Here is a 21,450-nt window from a genome sequence, read left to right on the forward strand (position 1 = left end):
ATTATGTCCCAGTGTTTCCAGCAGGGAATTGTAAGTGAAAATAATTTAGAAACGGCTGCCAGACCTTATAGAACCTGTGGGTTGATCCTCTGATCTTGTGCTTCATTTTCTCGAGTTTTAAATGCGCCATTACATCCTCCACCCAGCACCTATATATGGGGGCCTCTCTGACTTCCAATTATGCAAAATGAGACGTCTGGCCAATAGAGATGAAAATGCAATGGCATCTGATTGTGCACCTGATATTACCATTTCTGCAGGGGCCACACCAAATATGGCAATTTTGGGGGCAGGGCTTATCTCTCTGCCACAAATGTAAGAAAATGTGTCAAAAATTAAAGACCAGAACTGTATCAACTTTGGGCACACCCAGAACATATGATGGAGGGTAGCTGTAGCCTGACAGCATCGGGAGCAAGTCGGATCGACATCTGGATAAATCCTTGCAAGACTGCTCCTGGATAAATGAAGCCTATGTAGCACCTTAAACTGGAGCAAACCATGTCTGATACAAATCAAAGTTGAATGTATTCTCTTAATTGCGCTTTGCCAGGAGATGTCCGACAACCCAAATCCCAACTCCTCCTCCCACTGTGCCTTAATATGACTAAGAGACGGTGAAGCCATCCTCTGGATATCCTTATATAATCTGCTCACTCCTCCTCTTTCATTTAGATCCTCCTCCAACCATATGTCTATCCAGTCATTTGGTGGGATTAATGGAACAGAAGGAAAATGTTTCCGAACAAAGACGCGCACCTGTTGATACCTGAAATAATGCGAACTGGGGATAATATACTCATTTACCAGCTGCTCGAATGACATGAACACACCGTCCTTAAAAAGATCCCTCACCCGTTTCAATCCATTCCTGAACCATATTTTAAATGCTGTATCCATGAGTGAGGGTGGAAAGAGTGCATTGGCCGAGATTGGCATAGAAGGCATAGCCTGTCTATATTTGAAGTGGGTTCTGAATTAGGACCATATTCGAAGCGAGTCGCTTACAATAGGGTTCTTTGTACGTCGCTGCTTACTGAGTGGCAATGGTGCACATATCAAAGAAGAGACACATGATAAGCACAATATTGTTCCATTTCAACCCATACAGGTCCATTCCCCTCGTAAGAAGAAGAGACCCAGTATATTAATTTATAAATATTAGCTGCCCAGTAATGTTGCAAAAAATTTGGTAATGCTAGGCCTCCAGCATCCTTCTGTTTCTCAAGATGCGCCCTCCTTATTCTTGGGACGGTCTTATTCCAGATAAAGGTCGATATAGATTTATACAGCTCTCTGAAAAAGGACTTTGGGATGAAAACAGGTATTGTTTGAAACAAAAATAAGAACCTGGGCATGATTGTCATCTAGACAGAGTTAACCCTGCCAGCAAGCGATATAGGCAGCACTGACCAATGGGTAAAGTCCTGTTTAGCCTTCTCCAGAGCAGGTTTAAAGTTATGTTTGAATAAATCACTATATTTATGAGTTACTGATATGCCAAGATATGTAAAAGTGTTGCAAGTTTCTTTCAGTGGGTATAACCCAAAAGACATCTGTTGAGCCTGGTTGTTAATAGGAAAGAGCAAACTTTTAGAGAGGTTGATTTTATAGCCTGAGATCTCTCCGAAACTAGAGATAATATCTAATGCCTTGGGAATAGAGGTGCAAGGATCGGACAAGTAAAGTAGCAAGTCATCCGCATATAGTGACAGTTTGTGAGTTTTACCACCCCTGACAATGCCCACAATCTCTTCCGCACCCCGAAGTGCAACCGCTAATGGTTCTATGGCTAGGTCAAACAAAAGCGGGCTCAATGGAGAGCCCTGCCTTGTCCCCCTACATATAGGGAAATAGTTTGAGGTTGTTTTATTAGTACGGACAGAGGCCTGTGGTGTAGCATATAGAATCTTTATCCACCAACAGAAAGCCGGACCAAAACCAAACGTCTCCAGAGCTGCAAAAACATATTCATATTCAATCCGGTCAAATGCCTTGTAAGCATCGAGAGAGAGCAAAACCTCCGCTGTAGGTGAGGTTTCCGCGGAATAAAGAATATTAAAAAGCCTGGATCATATTTGTTTGAACAAATTGCACTTCTCTATGTACGAGAATGGCCGCTCCACGACATTTAGCGTTAAATCTGCAATGAAAAATCTGGGAAAACCCCCCTTTCTTAAGCCTGGAGTGATCTTTATTAATCAGGTGTGTTTCAGTTAAGAATGCTATGTCTGTTTGCAGCTTTGATAGATGAGAGAACACCTTACTACGCTTCACTGGATGGTTAAGCCCTTTGGTGTTCCAGTTTGTAAATTTAATATTCCCCCTCCCCGCACTGCTACTATTAGTGGTCATCATATTCTGGTATCTGAAATGGTCTGGCAGCAGCCTGCTTTGAAACAGCCTCCTCATTAAACCTTTTTGTACATGATAGATCTCTGTTTAGACATTGTACCATTGGAGTCGATAATATAAAACATGAAAACCATAAGAAATACAAAAACATAGAATCAAACATGTCCCCTACACAATCCCATTGCCGGGTTCTCCCCAAATGAAAGACTGCATAACCCCCCCCCCCCCCCCCCCCCCAGTTGTATTCTATAACATTACATAACAAAACTTACCTTGTGAGACCGAGTCTCACCAACACTACATGAATAACAGAACAATATGTTGCAGCTAATCTTAACCATAATCTATTACAATGCACACTCAATGACTTTCTCATGCCCTACCTTATTTATACATAATTTGTGTGAGTAACCTTGACAAAACCAACACAAACAAAAGTGTCTGAACTCACCCATCATATGTCGTCAGGGCTCTGACAGTTCGAAGCAAGAACTTAATATAAATAAAGAATTTAACTTCTACTGGCACCAATTGGACATCTGAGAACATTATTAACCTTCAGTGAAGTCTGAACCATCCAATTATGTTAACCAGGCCTTGTGGCCAAAAAAATGGACATTGAAAAGGTTTAAGGACTTTTTCAGGCTTAAGTGCCCATTTCAGACCGATCAGTCCTGTGCCCCTAGGGCTGATCCAGCTCAGAACAAAAAGTTCACCGCATATCTGTGGCCCTGCTGTCGGTCTTATGTCTGGGGACATTAAAATCCCCTCTACTTAAACAAAGTCCTTAAAAGGATGACAGTTATTCAGACATACCTCTGTATGCGGGATAGGGGCAACCACAGAAAGCCCGTCTCTCAGTGCTGTCACGTCTTCAGGCGGCACGCTTCAGGTTTTCCATTAAAAAAATCCTTGGCCCGTTTAGGATCTTTAAGGCTTGTGCACAGACCATCAGGCGTCGTTATTCTCAGCTCCGCTGGGTACCACAGACTATAGCGTACTCCCTCACAGCTCCTCAATAGGCCCCGCACTTCGTTGAACTCCGTCCGCTGCTTGGCTACTGCCTGTGTGTAGTCTGGTTGGATGTGGATCTTATCACCATCCCCTGTGGTCAGTTGTTTCATCTGCCCAGCTTTCCTTAGCGTTTCCTCTTTCTCCTGATAGTAATGGCATCTGATGATGATGTGTGCCCGGTTCAATAAAGGAGGTTTATCGAGACCAAGCGTCTCCTTCAGGCACTGAGATATAAAGTCTGTCATGCTCTTACCGTCCTCTCGTCTTTCCTTTATCCCGGCAATGCGCAGGTTATTACGCCAAGATTATGCCTCCAGATCCTCATTACGTGTTTCCTGGACAGCGAGCTCCTTCTGCACGTAAGCCATGTCCCGCCACAAAGCAGCAATCAGGTCGGAGTGGCTGTCGGCTGCAGACTCAAGGGCGACCATCCGTTTAACTAGGTCTTGACTCTTGGCATTGGCATTATCGTTGGCTAGTTTAATCTCTGCTCTTAGCTGATCAACCAGGTTGTGAATTTCAGCGGATTGCGCCTCTGCTTTAGTAAGCAGTTTCGTCCTCAGGTCGGCGGAGAGGATGACCTGATGTCGGGTTTAGCATCATGCACAGCGTTAGCCTCCGGGCTAGTTTTAGAGCTAGCCTTTTGTGTCGGGTGGTTTCCGTTGGTTTTAAGACATTTTCAGCGAGCGTTGGATCCAAAGATAAAACCCTGGTTTGTAGCCTTACAAGCGTGACTCAAGTGTTTTTTATTAAATAGCTGCTTCAATATTTATTAATAGTGTTGGTAAGGAGCTCAGTAAAAACACGGCCTCACATGGCGCTGGTCAAACCGGAAGTCAGACCCTACCTATTTTGAACATGAATGCAGAGTGGATACAATGAAATTGTATTGTAGTGTATTTTATTATTATTATTCTGCTGTCCCTTTGTGCAATTCTGTAATTTGAAGTGCTTGTACAATTAAGACAATGTCTTTGCATTGTGCTATAGCAAACAGGCTATTACGGGCTTATTCTTTTTCTTTCGTTTTTTTGATGCACACTGACAGATTTTTCAATACGGTGAAAGTGGCATGATGATGAGAACCCTTCTTTACTGCTACGGCCTTGTCCACGGACATTTCTGAATCATTCGCTAGTATGAAATGCAAGCTCAGCTTCTGACAATGGTGGTGATTCGGCAGCAGGTCATGTGAATCCTTTGTCCGGTTGTCATGCTCATATGGATCAATCCCACAGATCCTAGAGATTTTCTCGAGATAACAAACCTTGAGCGCAGGGACTAGCTTGTCTGGGTACAGTCCATCGCTCTTCCCTTTAATGCAGTCCATTTTTCAAGCACTTTGCATATCTATCCCTCCGAGCGCCGCATTCAAATCAGAAACGTAAACAAAAGCCGTTTCCCCGCAAAGTAGAGACGGCATCCCACAATGCATTGCAAAATCGGGTGCCCTTTCAAGCCCCCTGAATCATTGTCGTGTAACAGGACCTAGCTTGCGACTTCATAGAATGGAAAAGCATGTTCACGTGTTATTTCTCACTGCTTATCTCCGGATCGGTGTACCTTAAGCCATTGCGGCAGTTGCCCGGCTAGCTCAGTTGGTAGAGCATGAGACTCTTAATCTCAGGGTCGTGGGTTCGAGCCCCACGTTGGGCGTATGCTCCTTATATAAGCTTTCGTTCTTCATCGAGGTATGGGAGACTCTTACTTCTTGAGTAAAAACCCATTTCCTTCTGTGATTCTGCTGTCACTTTGTGCAATTCTGTAATTTGAAGTGCTTGTACAATTTAGACAATGTCTTTGCATTGTGTTATAGCAAAAAGGCTATTACGGGCTTATTGTTTTTCTTTTGTTTTTTTTTTGATGCACACTGACAGATTTTTCAATACGGTGAAAGTGGCATGATGATGAGAACCCTTCTTTACTGCTAGACATAAACTCACATTGCCACATAAACTCACATTGCCGTATCGCAATATGTGTGTGTTCAGGGTATTTTCAGACTGGTAAATTTGAATCAAAGCTTGTTGGGCTTTTTAAGTGCTTTATAAATAAAGTCGTATTGTACTGTATTTTACGCTGAGCTTTAAGCAGGCTGCTAGTGCTAGACTAGCAAGCGGAGGCTAGCAAAAAAAGTAGGAGTAAAGGAGAGCCTCCTATTCTGTCACGCTTAGGAGATTAATTTAGACATTATATCCTAAATTGTCATCCCTTCTTGGAGGTTATCTGTGATATTTCATTATAAATTAAGTCATTTTAAAAAGTAAAAAGTGCATATGTGTTTTCAAAGCTTCAGTTACTGTTATACACGGAACATTCAGCAGGCTGCTAGCTTAGACACCTAAGGATAGCAAACAAAGTGAATGGCAATGGAAATTCATTGTGAATATTCCCTGGTTCATAAAGAAATAAACAATAAGACCCTACCTATTTTGAACATAAATGCCGAGTGGATATATGGCTTAAAATTTTTTTAAACAATTTTATCTGGCAGACACCAAAACAGAAGTGGAGCACAGTAAGGTGAAGCTGTGTTGTTTTCGTAGCTCAGAAATGACAGGTTTTCTCTTTAGGACGAAAAATTTGGAGTTTCATGACCCACCCAAAGCGGCCTTGTCCACGGACATTTCTGAATCATTCGCTAGTATGAAAACAAACTTTATTGGTGAGATAGAAAGCAAGCTCAGCTTCTGACAATGGTGGTGATTCGGCAGCAGGTCATGTGAATCCTTTGTCCGGTTGTCATGCTCATATGGATCAATCCCACAGATCCTAGAGATTTTCTCGAGATAACAAACCTTGAGCGCAGGGACTAGCTTGTCTGGGTACAGTCCATCGCTCTTCCCTTTAATACAGTCCATTTTTCAAGCACTTTGCATATCTATCCCTCCGAGCGCCGCATTCAAATCAGAAACGTAAACAAAAGCCGTTTCCCCGCAAAGTGGAGACGGCATCCCACAATGCATTGCAAAATCGGGTGCCCTTTCAAGCCCCCTGAATCATTGTCGTGTAACAGGACCTAGCTTGCGACTTCATAGAATGGAAAAGCATGTTCACGTGTTATTTCTCACTGCTTATCTCCGGATCGGTGTACCTTAAGACATTGCGGCAGTTGCCCGGCTAGCTCAGTCGGTAGAGCATGAGACTCTTAATCTTAGGGTCGTGGGTTCGAGCCCCACGTTGGGCGTATGCTCCTTATATAAGCTTTCGTTCTTCATCGAGGTATGGGAGACTCTTACTTCTTGAGTAAAAACCCATTTCCTACTGTGATTCTGCTGTCACTTTGTGCAATTCTGTAATTTGAAGTGCTTGTACAATTTAGACAATGTCTTTGCATTGTGTTATAGCAAAAAGGCTATTACGGGCTTATTGTTTTTCTTTCTTTTTTTTGATGCACACTGACAGATTTTTCAATACGGTGAAAGTGGCATGATGATGAGAACCCTTCTTTACTGCTAGACATAAACTCACATTGCCACATAAACTCACATTGCCGTATCGCAATATGTGTGTGTTCAGGGTATTTTCAGACTGGTAAATTTGAATCAAAGCTTGTTGGGCTTTTTAAGTGCTTTATAAATAAAGTCGTATTGTACTGTATTTTACGTTGAGCTTTAAGCAGGCTGCTAGTGCTAGACTAGCAAGCGGAGACTAGCAAAAGAAAGTAGGAGTAAAGGAGAGCCTCTTATTGTGTCACTCTTAGGAGATTAATTTAGACATTATATCCTAAATTGTCATCCCTTCTTGGAGGTTATCTGTGATATTTCATTATAAATTAAGTCATTTTAAAAAGTAATAAGTGCATATGTGTTTTCAAAGCTTCAGTTACTGTTATACACGGAACATTTAGCAGGCTGCTAGCTTAGACACCTAAGGATAGCAAACAAAGTGAATGGCAATGGAAATTCATTGTGAATATTCCCTGGTTCATAAAGAAATAAACAATAAGACCTTACCTATTTTGAACATAAATGCCGAGTGGATATATGGCTTAAAATTTTTTTAAACAAATTTATCTGGCAGACACCAAAACAGAAGTGGAGCACAGTAAGGTGAAGCTGTGTTGTTTTCGTAGCTCAGAAATGACAAGTTTTCTCTTTAGGACGAAAAATTTGGAGTTTCATGACCCACCCAAAGCGGCCTTGTCCACGGACATTTCTGAATCATTCGCTAGTATGAAAACAAACTTTATTGGTGAGATAGAAAGCAAGCTCAGCTTCTGACAATGGTGGTGATTCGGCAGCAGGTCATGTGAATCCTTTGTCCGGTTGTCATGCTCATATGGATCAATCCCACAGATCCTAGAGATTTTCTCGAGATAACAAACCTTGAGCGCAGGGACTAGCTTGTCTGGGTAAAGTCCATCGCTCTTCCCTTTAATACAGTCCATTTTTCAAGCACTTTGCATATCTATCCCTCCGAGCGCCGCATTCAAATCAGAAACGTAAACAAAAGCCGTTTCCCCGCAAAGTGGAGACGGCATCCCACAATGCATTGCAAAATCGGGTGCCCTTTCAAGCCCCCTGAATCATTGTCGTGTAACAGGACCTAGCTTGCGACTTCATAGAATGGAAAAGCATGTTCACGTGTTATTTCTCACTGCTTATCTCCGGATCGGTGTACCTTAAGACATTGCGGCAGTTGCCTGGCTAGCTCAGTCGGTAGAGCATGAGACTCTTAATCTCAGGGTCGTGGGTTCGAGCCCCACGTTGGGCGTATGCTCCTTATATAAGCTTTCGTTCTTCATCGAGGTATGGGAGACTCTTACTTCTTGAGTAAAAACCCATTTCCTTCTGTGATTCTGCTGTCACTTTGTGCAATTCTGTAATTTGAAGTGCTTGTACAATTTAGACAATGTCTTTGCATTGTGTTATAGCAAAAAGGCTATTACGGGCTTATTCTTTTTCTTTTGTTTTTTTTGATGCACACTGACAGATTTTTCAATACGGTGAAAGTGGCATGATGATGAGAACCCTTCTTTACTGCTAGACATAAACTCACATTGCCACATAAACTCACATTGCCGTATCGCAATATGTGTGTGTTCAGGGTATTTTCAGACTGGTAAATTTGAATCAAAGCTTGTTGGGCTTTTTAAGTGCTTTATAAATAAAGTCGTATTGTACTGTATTTTACGCTGAACTTTAAGCAGGCTGCTAGTGCTAGACTAGCAAGCGGAGGCTAGCAAAAAAAGTAGGAGTAAAGGAGAGCCTCCTATTCTGTCACGCTTAGGAGATTAATTTAGACATTATATCCTAAATTGTCATCCCTTCTTGGAGGTTATCTGTGATATTTCATTATAAATTAAGTCATTTTAAAAAGTAATAAGTGCATATGTGTTTTCAAAGCTTCAGTTACTGTTATACACGGAACATTCAGCAGGCTGCTAGCTTAGACACCTAAGGATAGCAAACAAAGTGAATGGCAATGGAAATTCATTGTGAATATTCCCTGGTTCATAAAGAAATAAACAATAAGACCCTACCTATTTTGAACATAAATGCCGAGTGGATATATGGCTTAAAATTTTTTTAAACAATTTTATCTGGCAGACACCAAAACAGAAGTGGAGCACAGTAAGGTGAAGCTGTGTTGTTTTCGTAGCTCAGAAATGACAAGTTTTCTCTTTAGGACGAAAAATTTGGAGTTTCATGACCCACCCAAAGCGGCCTTGTCCACGGACATTTCTGAATCATTCGCTAGTATGAAAACAAACTTTATTGGTGAGATAGAAAGCAAGCTCAGCTTCTGACAATGGTGGTGATTCGGCAGCAGGTCATGTGAATCCTTTGTCCGGTTGTCATGCTCATATGGATCAATCCCACAGATCCTAGAGATTTTCTCGAGATAACAAACCTTGAGCGCAGGGACTAGCTTGTCTGGGTACAGTCCATCGCTCTTCCCTTTAATACAGTCCATTTTTCAAGCACTTTGCATATCTATCCCTCCGAGCGCCGCATTCAAATCAGAAACGTAAACAAAAGCCGTTTCCCCGCAAAGTGGAGACGGCATCCCACAATGCATTGCAAAATCGGGTGCCCTTTCAAGCCCCCTGAATCATTGTCGTGTAACAGGACCTAGCTTGCGACTTCATAGAATGGAAAAGCATGTTCACGTGTTATTTCTCACTGCTTATCTCCGGATCGGTGTACCTTAAGACATTGCGGCAGTTGCCCGGCTAGCTCAGTCGGTAGAGCATGAGACTCTTAATCTTAGGGTCGTGGGTTCGAGCCCCACGTTGGGCGTATGCTCCTTATATAAGCTTTCGTTCTTCATCGAGGTATGGGAGACTCTTACTTCTTGAGTAAAAACCCATTTCCTACTGTGATTCTGCTGTCACTTTGTGCAATTCTGTAATTTGAAGTGCTTGTACAATTTAGACAATGTCTTTGCATTGTGTTATAGCAAAAAGGCTATTACGGGCTTATTGTTTTTCTTTCTTTTTTTTGATGCACACTGACAGATTTTTCAATACGGTGAAAGTGGCATGATGATGAGAACCCTTCTTTACTGCTAGACATAAACTCACATTGCCACATAAACTCACATTGCCGTATCGCAATATGTGTGTGTTCAGGGTATTTTCAGACTGGTAAATTTGAATCAAAGCTTGTTGGGCTTTTTAAGTGCTTTATAAATAAAGTCGTATTGTACTGTATTTTACGTTGAGCTTTAGGCAGGCTGCTAGTGCTAGACTAGCAAGCGGAGACTAGCAAAAGAAAGTAGGAGTAAAGGAGAGCCTCTTATTGTGTCACTCTTAGGAGATTAATTTAGACATTATATCCTAAATTGTCATCCCTTCTTGGAGGTTATCTGTGATATTTCATTATAAATTAAGTCATTTTAAAAAGTAATAAGTGCATATGTGTTTTCAAAGCTTCAGTTACTGTTATACACGGAACATTTAGCAGGCTGCTAGCTTAGACACCTAAGGATAGCAAACAAAGTGAATGGCAATGGAAATTCATTGTGAATATTCCCTGGTTCATAAAGAAATAAACAATAAGACCTTACCTATTTTGAACATAAATGCCGAGTGGATATATGGCTTAAAATTTTTTTAAACAAATTTATCTGGCAGACACCAAAACAGAAGTGGAGCACAGTAAGGTGAAGCTGTGTTGTTTTCGTAGCTCAGAAATGACAAGTTTTCTCTTTAGGACGAAAAATTTGGAGTTTCATGACCCACCCAAAGCGGCCTTGTCCACGGACATTTCTGAATCATTCGCTAGTATGAAAACAAACTTTATTGGTGAGATAGAAAGCAAGCTCAGCTTCTGACAATGGTGGTGATTCGGCAGCAGGTCATGTGAATCCTTTGTCCGGTTGTCATGCTCATATGGATCAATCCCACAGATCCTAGAGATTTTCTCGAGATAACAAACCTTGAGCGCAGGGACTAGCTTGTCTGGGTAAAGTCCATCGCTCTTCCCTTTAATACAGTCCATTTTTCAAGCACTTTGCATATCTATCCCTCCGAGCGCCGCATTCAAATCAGAAACGTAAACAAAAGCCGTTTCCCCGCAAAGTGGAGACGGCATCCCACAATGCATTGCAAAATCGGGTGCCCTTTCAAGCCCCCTGAATCATTGTCGTGTAACAGGACCTAGCTTGCGACTTCATAGAATGGAAAAGCATGTTCACGTGTTATTTCTCACTGCTTATCTCCGGATCGGTGTACCTTAAGACATTGCGGCAGTTGCCTGGCTAGCTCAGTCGGTAGAGCATGAGACTCTTAATCTCAGGGTCGTGGGTTCGAGCCCCACGTTGGGCGTATGCTCCTTATATAAGCTTTCGTTCTTCATCGAGGTATGGGAGACTCTTACTTCTTGAGTAAAAACCCATTTCCTTCTGTGATTCTGCTGTCACTTTGTGCAATTCTGTAATTTGAAGTGCTTGTACAATTTAGACAATGTCTTTGCATTGTGTTATAGCAAAAAGGCTATTACGGGCTTATTGTTTTTCTTTTGTTTTTTTTTGATGCACACTGACAGATTTTTCAATACGGTGAAAGTGGCATGATGATGAGAACCCTTCTTTACTGCTAGACATAAACTCACATTGCCACATAAACTCACATTGCCGTATCGCAATATGTGTGTGTTCAGGGTATTTTCAGACTGGTAAATTTGAATCAAAGCTTGTTGGGCTTTTTAAGTGCTTTATAAATAAAGTCGTATTGTACTGTATTTTACGCTGAGCTTTAAGCAGGCTGCTAGTGCTAGACTAGCAAGCGGAGGCTAGCAAAAAAAGTAGGAGTAAAGGAGAGCCTCCTATTCTGTCACACTTAGGAGATTAATTTAGACATTATATCCTAAATTGTCATCCCTTCTTGGAGGTTATCTGTGATATTTCATTATAAATTAAGTCATTTTAAAAAGTAATAAGTGCATATGTGTTTTCAAAGCTTCAGTTACTGTTATACACGGAACATTCAGCAGGCTGCTAGCTTAGACACCTAAGGATAGCAAACAAAGTGAATGGCAATGGAAATTCATTGTGAATATTCCCTGGTTCATAAAGAAATAAACAATAAGACCCTACCTATTTTGAACATAAATGCCGAGTGGATATATGGCTTAAAATTTTTTTAAACAATTTTATCTGGCAGACACCAAAACAGAAGTGGAGCACAGTAAGGTGAAGCTGTGTTGTTTTCGTAGCTCAGAAATGACAAGTTTTCTCTTTAGGACGAAAAATTTGGAGTTTCATGACCCACCCAAAGCGGCCTTGTCCACGGACATTTCTGAATCATTCGCTAGTATGAAAACAAACTTTATTGGTGAGATAGAAAGCAAGCTCAGCTTCTGACAATGGTGGTGATTCGGCAGCAGGTCATGTGAATCCTTTGTCCGGTTGTCATGCTCATATGGATCAATCCCACAGATCCTAGAGATTTTCTCGAGATAACAAACCTTGAGCGCAGGGACTAGCTTGTCTGGGTACAGTCCATCGCTCTTCCCTTTAATACAGTCCATTTTTCAAGCACTTTGCATATCTATCCCTCCGAGCGCCGCATTCAAATCAGAAACGTAAACAAAAGCCGTTTCCCCGCAAAGTGGAGACGGCATCCCACAATGCATTGCAAAATCGGGTGCCCTTTCAAGCCCCCTGAATCATTGTCGTGTAACAGGACCTAGCTTGCGACTTCATAGAATGGAAAAGCATGTTCACGTGTTATTTCTCACTGCTTATCTCCGGATCGGTGTACCTTAAGACATTGCGGCAGTTGCCCGGCTAGCTCAGTCGGTAGAGCATGAGACTCTTAATCTCAGGGTCGTGGGTTCGAGCCCCACGTTGGGCGTATGCTCCTTAAATAAGCTTTCGTTCTTCATCGAGGTATGGGAGACTCTTACTTCTTGAGTAAAAACCCATTTCCTTCTGTGATTCTGCTGTCACTTTGTGCAATTCTGTAATTTGAAGTGCTTGTACAATTTAGACAATGTCTTTGCATTGTGTTATAGCAAAAAGGCTATTACGGGCTTATTGTTTTTCTTTCTTTTTTTTGATGCACACTGACAGATTTTTCAATACGGTGAAAGTGGCATGATGATGAGAACCCTTCTTTACTGCTAGACATAAACTCACATTGCCACATAAACTCACATTGCCGTATCGCAATATGTGTGTGTTCAGGGTATTTTCAGACTGGTAAATTTGAATCAAAGCTTGTTGGGCTTTTTAAGTGCTTTATAAATAAAGTCGTATTGTACTGTATTTTACGTTGAGCTTTAAGCAGGCTGCTAGTGCTAGACTAGCAAGCGGAGACTAGCAAAAGAAAGTAGGAGTAAAGGAGAGCCTCTTATTGTGTCACTCTTAGGAGATTAATTTAGACATTATATCCTAAATTGTCATCCCTTCTTGGAGGTTATCTGTGATATTTCATTATAAATTAAGTCATTTTAAAAAGTAACTAGAAAAATTTGCATTTCCTGCGAAAATGCACTGTGAATGCAGATAGCTGAATGATTAAGCAAAAGATGCAGAAGATCTTTGAAGAAGAGAAAAAATAGCTGAAAAGCATTGAAGAAGTTGAAAAAGTTGAAGAATTTGAAAGAGTTGAAGAATTTGAACATGAAAGAACAATAGCTGAATTATTAGAAGAAGAAAAAACTGAGGGAAAGGCCCCAAACATTTCCTAACTCATTCTAAAAACTGAATCGTTTAACAAAGCAGAAGTAGAATTTCAAACTTGAATATACTGTTGCCATATGTGGGCCTGCATTTCTAGGGAGTATAAGGGGTTTTGCCCCCATTGAAAAGCATTGGATGTTTGACACCTCCTAACTTGGAGATGCTTTACGTGACGAGGCCCAAACTTATTGTGGAGCATTCTGTATAAAGGAGGTACAGACTCTGTAAAGCAGAAGTTTGTCCGAGCTTCCTAGAGCTACTTCCAATTAGCAACATGCTAACCATTAGCCGCTAACATGGTTGTGCTCAGGATCACCGGGTGATTGTACTCTGTCAGTTTGGTCCAAATCCTGTACTGGGAAGTGCCTCAAATAGGGGTGCCAATACTTAATGTCGCCAAATGTCACCAAAGTTCATGGGTCAGATTGGCCTCCTTTAGCAACTCAGCCTCGCCACATCTGGGCCCAGAACTCAATATTTGACCAAAATGTTCAGTAGCGCCATTTCCCACAGGTGGGTGGTGCTGTGTTGGCCAATTGGGTCGTCTCTGGGCATCATGCCAGGTCCTGTTGGAAGCAAAGGCCCAATAGGAAAGCATGTGACATCCAAAATCGGACAGAAAAGTGACATATCGCTGAAAGTCACTTGAAAATTTTAAAATGTTAAGAGGAGGTGACTGTGCGAATTTCAGATTCCTACATTAATCACAGCAACTGCGGTGAGCGTCGAAAGTTGCCATTCTATCTCAATTGATCCTCTCCCTCTGGCCCTCAGAGTTCCGTCGTCATGGAAACTCACTGACACACCTGCAGGGGCCAGTCTACCCAAGTGCAGAGACTTTGCTCACAATAAGTCCCATTGGATTATAATGGAGAACTTTGCCCCGAACAACGCTTCATATCTCCTGATCCCTAAATGGTAGAGACGTAATTTTTTCTGCGTTTAGTTCGTAACGGATAGGGGAAGAAGAAAAGCTATCGTTTTTTGCTGGAAATACTTTAATAAAGGCGTAAAAAATTATGATCTAAAGGGTTTTTTTAAGGAATTTGCAAAATCCTCTAAAAACAGTCCCGAACAAATCGCTCTAGCTGAAAAAGTATAAGAGATATCAAAACAATTATTTCACTGTGAGTATCAGCAGGCTTTTGAGGACTATGTTGCTCATTTTTATGTTTGTACAAAAATCGGTGTAGGCACAGCAACGATGTAAAAAAGTGGATCGTGTGGAAAAATGCAGCTCTAAAGCATTTTCAGGATTTTGCACATTCGCTACTCCCGAACAAATTGTTCCTGCGGAAAAACCGTAACAATTATCCACAAAATTCCTTTTTTGTGAGTGCCAGAAGGGTTGGGGCATTCATATGTGAAAGTCTCATGCCTGTACATCAAACGGTTTAGGAGTAGCGACGATGTAAAAACGTGTGATGTTTTGGATTTTCAGACGTCATTTTTCCAAACCGCTCCATAGGAAATGAATGGGGGAGGTTTCGGGTTTGTGTCGCTCTGAGGTGATTTGCGAAAAATCTATAAATGCTACACCAATGAGGGTTACATTTCCTGAATCCAGACAAAAATTCCTACGTTTTGATGTATAATTCATGTGGATAGGTTGAAAATTGAGCGAGTGAGAAGAAGTTGTTCGGAGAAGAAGAATTTGTTGAATTTCTAGAGTGCGCACTCTATAACTGCCTCCTTGACGACCATAGCAACGCATGTTATTTGCTGAATTTCTTGAAAAGCCAAAATGATTTTAAGGAGGTACTATATGAAAATGGTAAAAGATATGAAAAAGCTGAAATATATCATAATAGCTGAAAGATATCACTACATTTTAAAAGTTGAATGACGTTTCTAGCTGAAAGTAGGCTGAAGCAGTAAGCTGTCAAAAAGCAGCTGAAATGAGCGGAATTTTAGTGAATTACATTCATTTCCTATGGGAGAAAAAAAGCTGAAAATTTGCAGAAAAAGCTGAATATTTTAAAAAGTTGAAGAGTTAAAAGTACAAAAAGACATAGCCATCCATTCCAGAAGAAGCTGAATAGTTTAAAAGTTGAATGGTTGAAATGGGAGAAAAATTGTAGGAGGAGAAGCGAAGCAAAGTTTAAACAGTAAAAACGCATTTGGAAGAATAAACGGGAACTAGAAAAATTTGCATTTCCTGCGAAAATGCACTGTGAATGCAGATAGCTGAATGATTAAGCAAAAGATGCAGAAGATCTTTGAAGAAGAGAAAAAATAGCTGAAAAGCATTGAAGAAGTTGAAAAAGTTGAAGAAGTTGAAAAAGTTGAAGAATTTGAAAGAGTTGAAGAATTTGAACATGAAAGAACAATAGCTGAATGATTAGAAGAAGAAAAAACTGAGGGAAAGGCACCAAACATTTCCTAACTCATTCTAAACACTGAATCGTTTAACAAAGCAGAAGTAGAATTTCAAACTTGAATATATTGTTGCCATATGTGGGCCTGCATTTCTAGGGAGTATAAGGGGTTTCGTCCCCATTGAAAAGCTTTGGATGTTTGACACCTCCTAACTTGGAGATGCTTTACGTGACGATGCCCAAACTTATTGTAGAGCATTCTGTATAAAGGAGGTACAGACTCTGTAAGGCAGAAGTTTGTATGAGCTTCCGAGGGCGACTTCCAATTAGCAATATGCTAACCATTAGCCGCTAACATGGTTGTGCTCAGGATCACCGGGTGATTGTACTCTGTCAGTTTGGTCCAAATCCTGTACTGGGAAGTGCCTCAAATAGGGGTGCCAATACTTAATGTCGCCAAACGTCACCAAAGTTCATGGGTCAGATTGGCCTCCTTTAGCAACTCAGCCTCACCATATCTGGGCCCAGAACTCAATATTTGACCAAAATGGTCAGTAGCGCCATTTCCCACAGGTGGGTGGTGCTGTATTGGCCAATTGGGTCGTGTCTGGGCATCATGCCAGGTCCTGTTGGAAGCAAAGGCCCAATAGGAAAGCATGTCAAATCCAAAATGGGATAGAAAAATGACACATAGCTGAAAGTCACTTGAAAATTTTATAATGTCAAGAGGAAGTGACTGTGCGAATTTCAGATTCCTACATTAATCACAGCAACTGCGGTGAGCGTCGAAAGTTGCCATTGTATCTCAATTGATCATCTCCCTCTGGCCCTCAGAGTTCTGTCGTCATGGAAACTCACTGACACACCTGCAGCAGCCAGTCTACCAAAGTGCAGAGACTTTGCTCACAATAAGTCCCATTGGATTATAATTGAGAACTTTGCCCCGAACAACGCTTCATATCTCCTGATCCCTAAATGGTAGAGACGTAATTGTTTCTGCGTTTAGTTCGTAACGGATAGGGGAAGAAGAAAAGCTATCGTTTTTTGCTGGAAAAAGTTTAATAAAGGCGTAAAAAATTATGATCTAAAGGGGTTTTTTAAGGAATTTCCAAAATCCTCTAAAAACAGTCCCGAACAAATCGCTCTAGCTGAAAAAAGTATAAGAGATATCAAAACAATTATTTCACTGTGAGTATCAGCAGGCTTTTGAGGACTATGTTGCTCATTTTTATGTTTGTACAAAAATCGGTGTAGGCACAGCGACGATGTAAAAAAGTGGATCCTTTGGGGTGATGGAGGTCCAAAGCGTCTTCAGGATTTTGCAAATTTGCTACTCCCGAACAAATTGTTCCTTCGGAAAAACCGTAACAGTTATCCACAAAATTCCTTTTTTGTGAGTGCCAGAAGGGTTGGGACATTCATATGTGAAAGTCTCATGCCTGTACATCAAACGGTTTAGGAGTAGCGACGATGCGAAAACGTGTGATGTTTTGGATTTTCAGACGTCATTTTTCAAAACCGCTCCATAGGAAATGAATGGGGGAGGTTTCGTGTTTGTGTCGCTCTGGGGTGATTTGCGAAAAATCTATAAATGCTACACCAATGACTGTTACATTTCCTGAATCCAGACAAAAATTCCTACGTTTTGATGTATAATTCATGTGGATAGGTTGAAAATTGAGCGAGTGAGAAGAAGTTGTTCGGAGAAGAAGAATTTGTTGAATTTCTAGAGTGCGCACTCTATAACTGCCTCCTTGACGACCATAGCAACGCATGTTATTTGCTGAATTTCTTGAAAAGCCAAAATTATTTTAAGGAGGTACTATATGAAAATGGTAAAAGATATGAAAAAGCTGAAATAGACCATAATAGCTGAAAGATATCACTACATTTTAAAAGTTGGATGGCGTTTCTAGCTGAAAGTAGGCTGAAGCAGTAAGCTGTCAAAAAGCAGCTGAAATGAGCGGAATTTTAGTGAATTACATTCATTTCCTATGGGAGAAAAAAAAAGCTGAAAATGTGCAGAAAAAGCTGAATATTTTAAAAAGTTGAAGAGTTAAAAGTACAAAAAGACATAGCCATCCATTCCAGAAGAAGCTGAATAGTTTAAAAGTTGAATGGTTGAAATCGGAGAAAAACTGTAGGAGGAGAAGCGAAGCAAAGTTTAAACAGTAAAAAGGCGGAAGAGGATCTCAATAACTGTGAATGCAGTAGGCATTCACAGTAATAAGTGCATATGTGTTTTCAAAGCTTCAGTTACTGTTATACACGGAACATTTAGCAGGCTGCTAGCTTAGACACCTAAGGATAGCAAACAAAGTGAATGGCAATGGAAATTCATTGTGAATATTCCCTGGTTCATAAAGAAATAAACAATAAGACCTTACCTATTTTGAACATAAATGCCGAGTGGATATATGGCTTAAAATTTTTTTAAACAAATTTATCTGGCAGACACCAAAACAGAAGTGGAGCACAGTAAGGTGAAGCTGTGTTGTTTTCGTAGCTCAGAAATGACAAGTTTTCTCTTTAGGACGAAAAATTTGGAGTTTCATGACCCACCCAAAGCGGCCTTGTCCACGGACATTTCTGAATCATTCGCTAGTATGAAAACAAACTTTATTGGTGAGATAGAAAGCAAGCTCAGCTTCTGACAATGGTGGTGATTCGGCAGCAGGTCATGTGAATCCTTTGTCCGGTTGTCATGCTCATATGGATCAATCCCACAGATCCTAGAGATTTTCTCGAGATAACAAACCTTGAGCGCAGGGACTAGCTTGTCTGGGTAAAGTCCATCGCTCTTCCCTTTAATACAGTCCATTTTTCAAGCACTTTGCATATCTATCCCTCCGAGCGCCGCATTCAAATCAGAAACGTAAACAAAAGCCGTTTCCCCCGCAAAGTGGAGACGGCATCCCACAATGCATTGCAAAATCGGGTGCCCTTTCAAGCCCCCTGAATCATTGTCGTGTAACAGGACCTAGCTTGCGACTTCATAGAATGGAAAAGCATGTTCACGTGTTATTTCTCACTGCTTATCTCCGGATCGGTGTACCTTAAGACATTGCGGCAGTTGCCTGGCTAGCTCAGTCGGTAGAGCATGAGACTCTTAATCTCAGGGTCGTGGGTTCGAGCCCCACGTTGGGCGTATGCTCCTTATATAAGCTTTCGTTCTTCATCGAGGTATGGGAGACTCTTACTTCTTGAGTAAAAACCCATTTCCTTCTGTGATTCTGCTGTCACTTTGTGCAATTCTGTAATTTGAAGTGCTTGTACAATTTAGACAATGTCTTTGCATTGTGTTATAGCAAAAAGGCTATTACGGGCTTATTGTTTTTCTTTTGTTTTTTTTTTATGCACACTGACAGATTTTTCAATACGGTGAAAGTGGCATGATGATGAGAACCCTTCTTTACTGCTAGACATAAACTCACATTGCCACATAAACTCACATTGCCGTATCGCAATATGTGTGTGTTCAGGGTATTTTCAGACTGGTAAATTTGAATCAAAGCTTGTTGGGCTTTTTAAGTGCTTTATAAATAAAGTCGTATTGTACTGTATTTTACGCTGAGCTTTAAGCAGGCTGCTAGTGCTAGACTAGCAAGCGGAGGCTAGCAAAAAAAGTAGGAGTAAAGGAGAGCCTCTTATTGTGTCACTCTTAGGAGATTAATTTAGACATTATATCCTAAATTGTCATCCCTTCTTGGAGGTTATCTGTGATATTTCATTATAAATTAAGTCATTTTAAAAAGTAATAAGTGCATATGTGTTTTCAAAGCTTCAGTTACTGTTATACACGGAACATTTAGCAGGCTGCTAGCTTAGACACCTAAGGATAGCAAACAAAGTTAATGGCAATGGAAATTCATTGTGAATATTCCCTGGTTCATAAAGAAATAAACAATAAGACCCTACCTATTTTGAACATAAATGCCGAGTGGATATATGGCTTAAAATTTTTTTAAACAATTTTATCTGGCAGACACCAAAACAGAAGTGGAGCACAGTAAGGTGAAGCTGTGTGTTTTCGTAGCTCAGAAATGACAGGTTTTCTCTTTAGGACGAAAAATTTGGAGTTTCATGACCCACCCAAAGCGGCCTTGTCCACGGACATTTCTGAATCATTCGCTAGTATGAAAACAAACTTTATTGGTGAGATAGAAAGCAAGCTCAGCTTCTGACAATGGTGGTGATTCGGCAGCAGGTCATGTGAATCCTTGTACGGTTGTCATGCTCATATGGATCAATCCCACAGATCCTAGAGATTTTCTCGAGATAACAAACCTTGAGCGCAGGGACTAGCTTGTCTGGGTACAGTCCATCGCTCTTCCCTTTAATACAGTCCATTTTTCAAGCACTTTGCATATCTATCCCTCCGAGCGCCGCATTCAAATCAGAAACGTAAACAAAAGCGTTCCCCGCAAAGTGGAGACGGCATCCCACAATGCATTGCAAAATCGGGTGCCCCTTTCAAGCCCCCTGAATCATTGTCGTGTAACAGGACCTAGCTTGCGACTTCATAGAATGGAAAAGCATGTTCACGTGTTATTTCTCACTGCTTATCTCCGGATCGGTGTACCTTAAGACATTGCGGCAGGTGCCCGGCTAGCTCAGTCGGTATAGAGCATGAGACTCTTAATCTTAGGGTCGTGGGTTCGAGCCCCACGTTGGGCGTATGCTCCTTATATAAGCTTTCGTTCTTCATCGAGGTATGGGAGACTCTTACTTCTTGAGTAAAAAACCCATTTCCTACTGTGATTCTTGCTGTCCACTTTGTGCAATTCTGTAATTTGAAGTGCTTGTACAATTTAGACAATGTCTTTGCATTGTGTTATAGCAAAAAGGCTATTACGGGCTTATTGTTTTCTTTCTTTTTTTGATGCACACTGACAGATTTTTCAATACGGTGAAAGTGGCATGATGATGAGAACCCTTCTTTACTGCTAGACATAAACTCACATTGCCACATAACTCAACATTGCCGTATCGCAATATGTGTGTGTTCAGGGTATTTTCAGACTGGTAAATTTGAATCAAAGCTTGTTGGGCTTTTTAAGTGCTTTATAAATAAAGTCGTATTGTACTGTATTTTACGTTGAGCTTTAAGCAGGCTGCTAGTGCTAGACTAGCAAGCGGAGACTAGCAAAAGAAAGTAGGAGTAAAGGAGAGCATCCTCTATGTGTCACTCTTAGGAGATTAATTAGACATTCTATCCTAAATTGTCATACCTTCTTGGAGGTTATCTGTGATATTTCATCTATAAATTAGTCATTTTTAAAAAGTAATAAGTGCATATGTGTCTTTCAAAGCTCTCAGTTACTGTTTATACACGGAACATTAGCAGGCTGCTAGCTTAGACACCTAAGGATAGCAAACAAAGGGAATGGCATGGAAATTCATTGTGAATATTCCCTGGTTCATAAAGAAATAAAACAATAAGACCTACCTTTTGAACATAAAATGCCGAGGGGATATATGGCTTAAAATTTTTTTAAACAAATTTATCTGGCAGACACCAAAACAGAAGTGGAGCACAGTAAGGTGAGCTGTGTTGTTTTCGTAGCTCAGAAATGACAAGTTTTCTCTTTAGGACGAAAAAATTTGGAGTTCATGACCCACCCAAAGC

At 40.9% G+C, this 21,450-nt stretch overlaps 2 non-coding genes across 2 annotated transcripts; both read left to right on the forward strand.

The window, feature by feature from the left end:
- The first annotated feature begins 4,952 nt into the window (after positions 1-4,952).
- On the forward strand, positions 4,953-5,025 carry trnak-cuu. Its single transcript has one exon. It is a non-coding gene; the product is annotated as a tRNA-Lys (tRNA).
- A 7,575-nt stretch (positions 5,026-12,600) lies between these two features.
- On the forward strand, positions 12,601-12,673 carry trnak-cuu. The gene has a single exon. It is a non-coding gene; the product is annotated as a tRNA-Lys (tRNA).
- The last annotated feature ends 8,777 nt before the right edge of the window (positions 12,674-21,450 follow it).

Source organism: Fundulus heteroclitus, unplaced genomic scaffold, assembly GCF_011125445.2.
Source record: "Fundulus heteroclitus isolate FHET01 unplaced genomic scaffold, MU-UCD_Fhet_4.1 scaffold_127, whole genome shotgun sequence".
Classification (NCBI taxonomy): Eukaryota; Metazoa; Chordata; class Actinopteri; order Cyprinodontiformes; family Fundulidae; genus Fundulus; species Fundulus heteroclitus.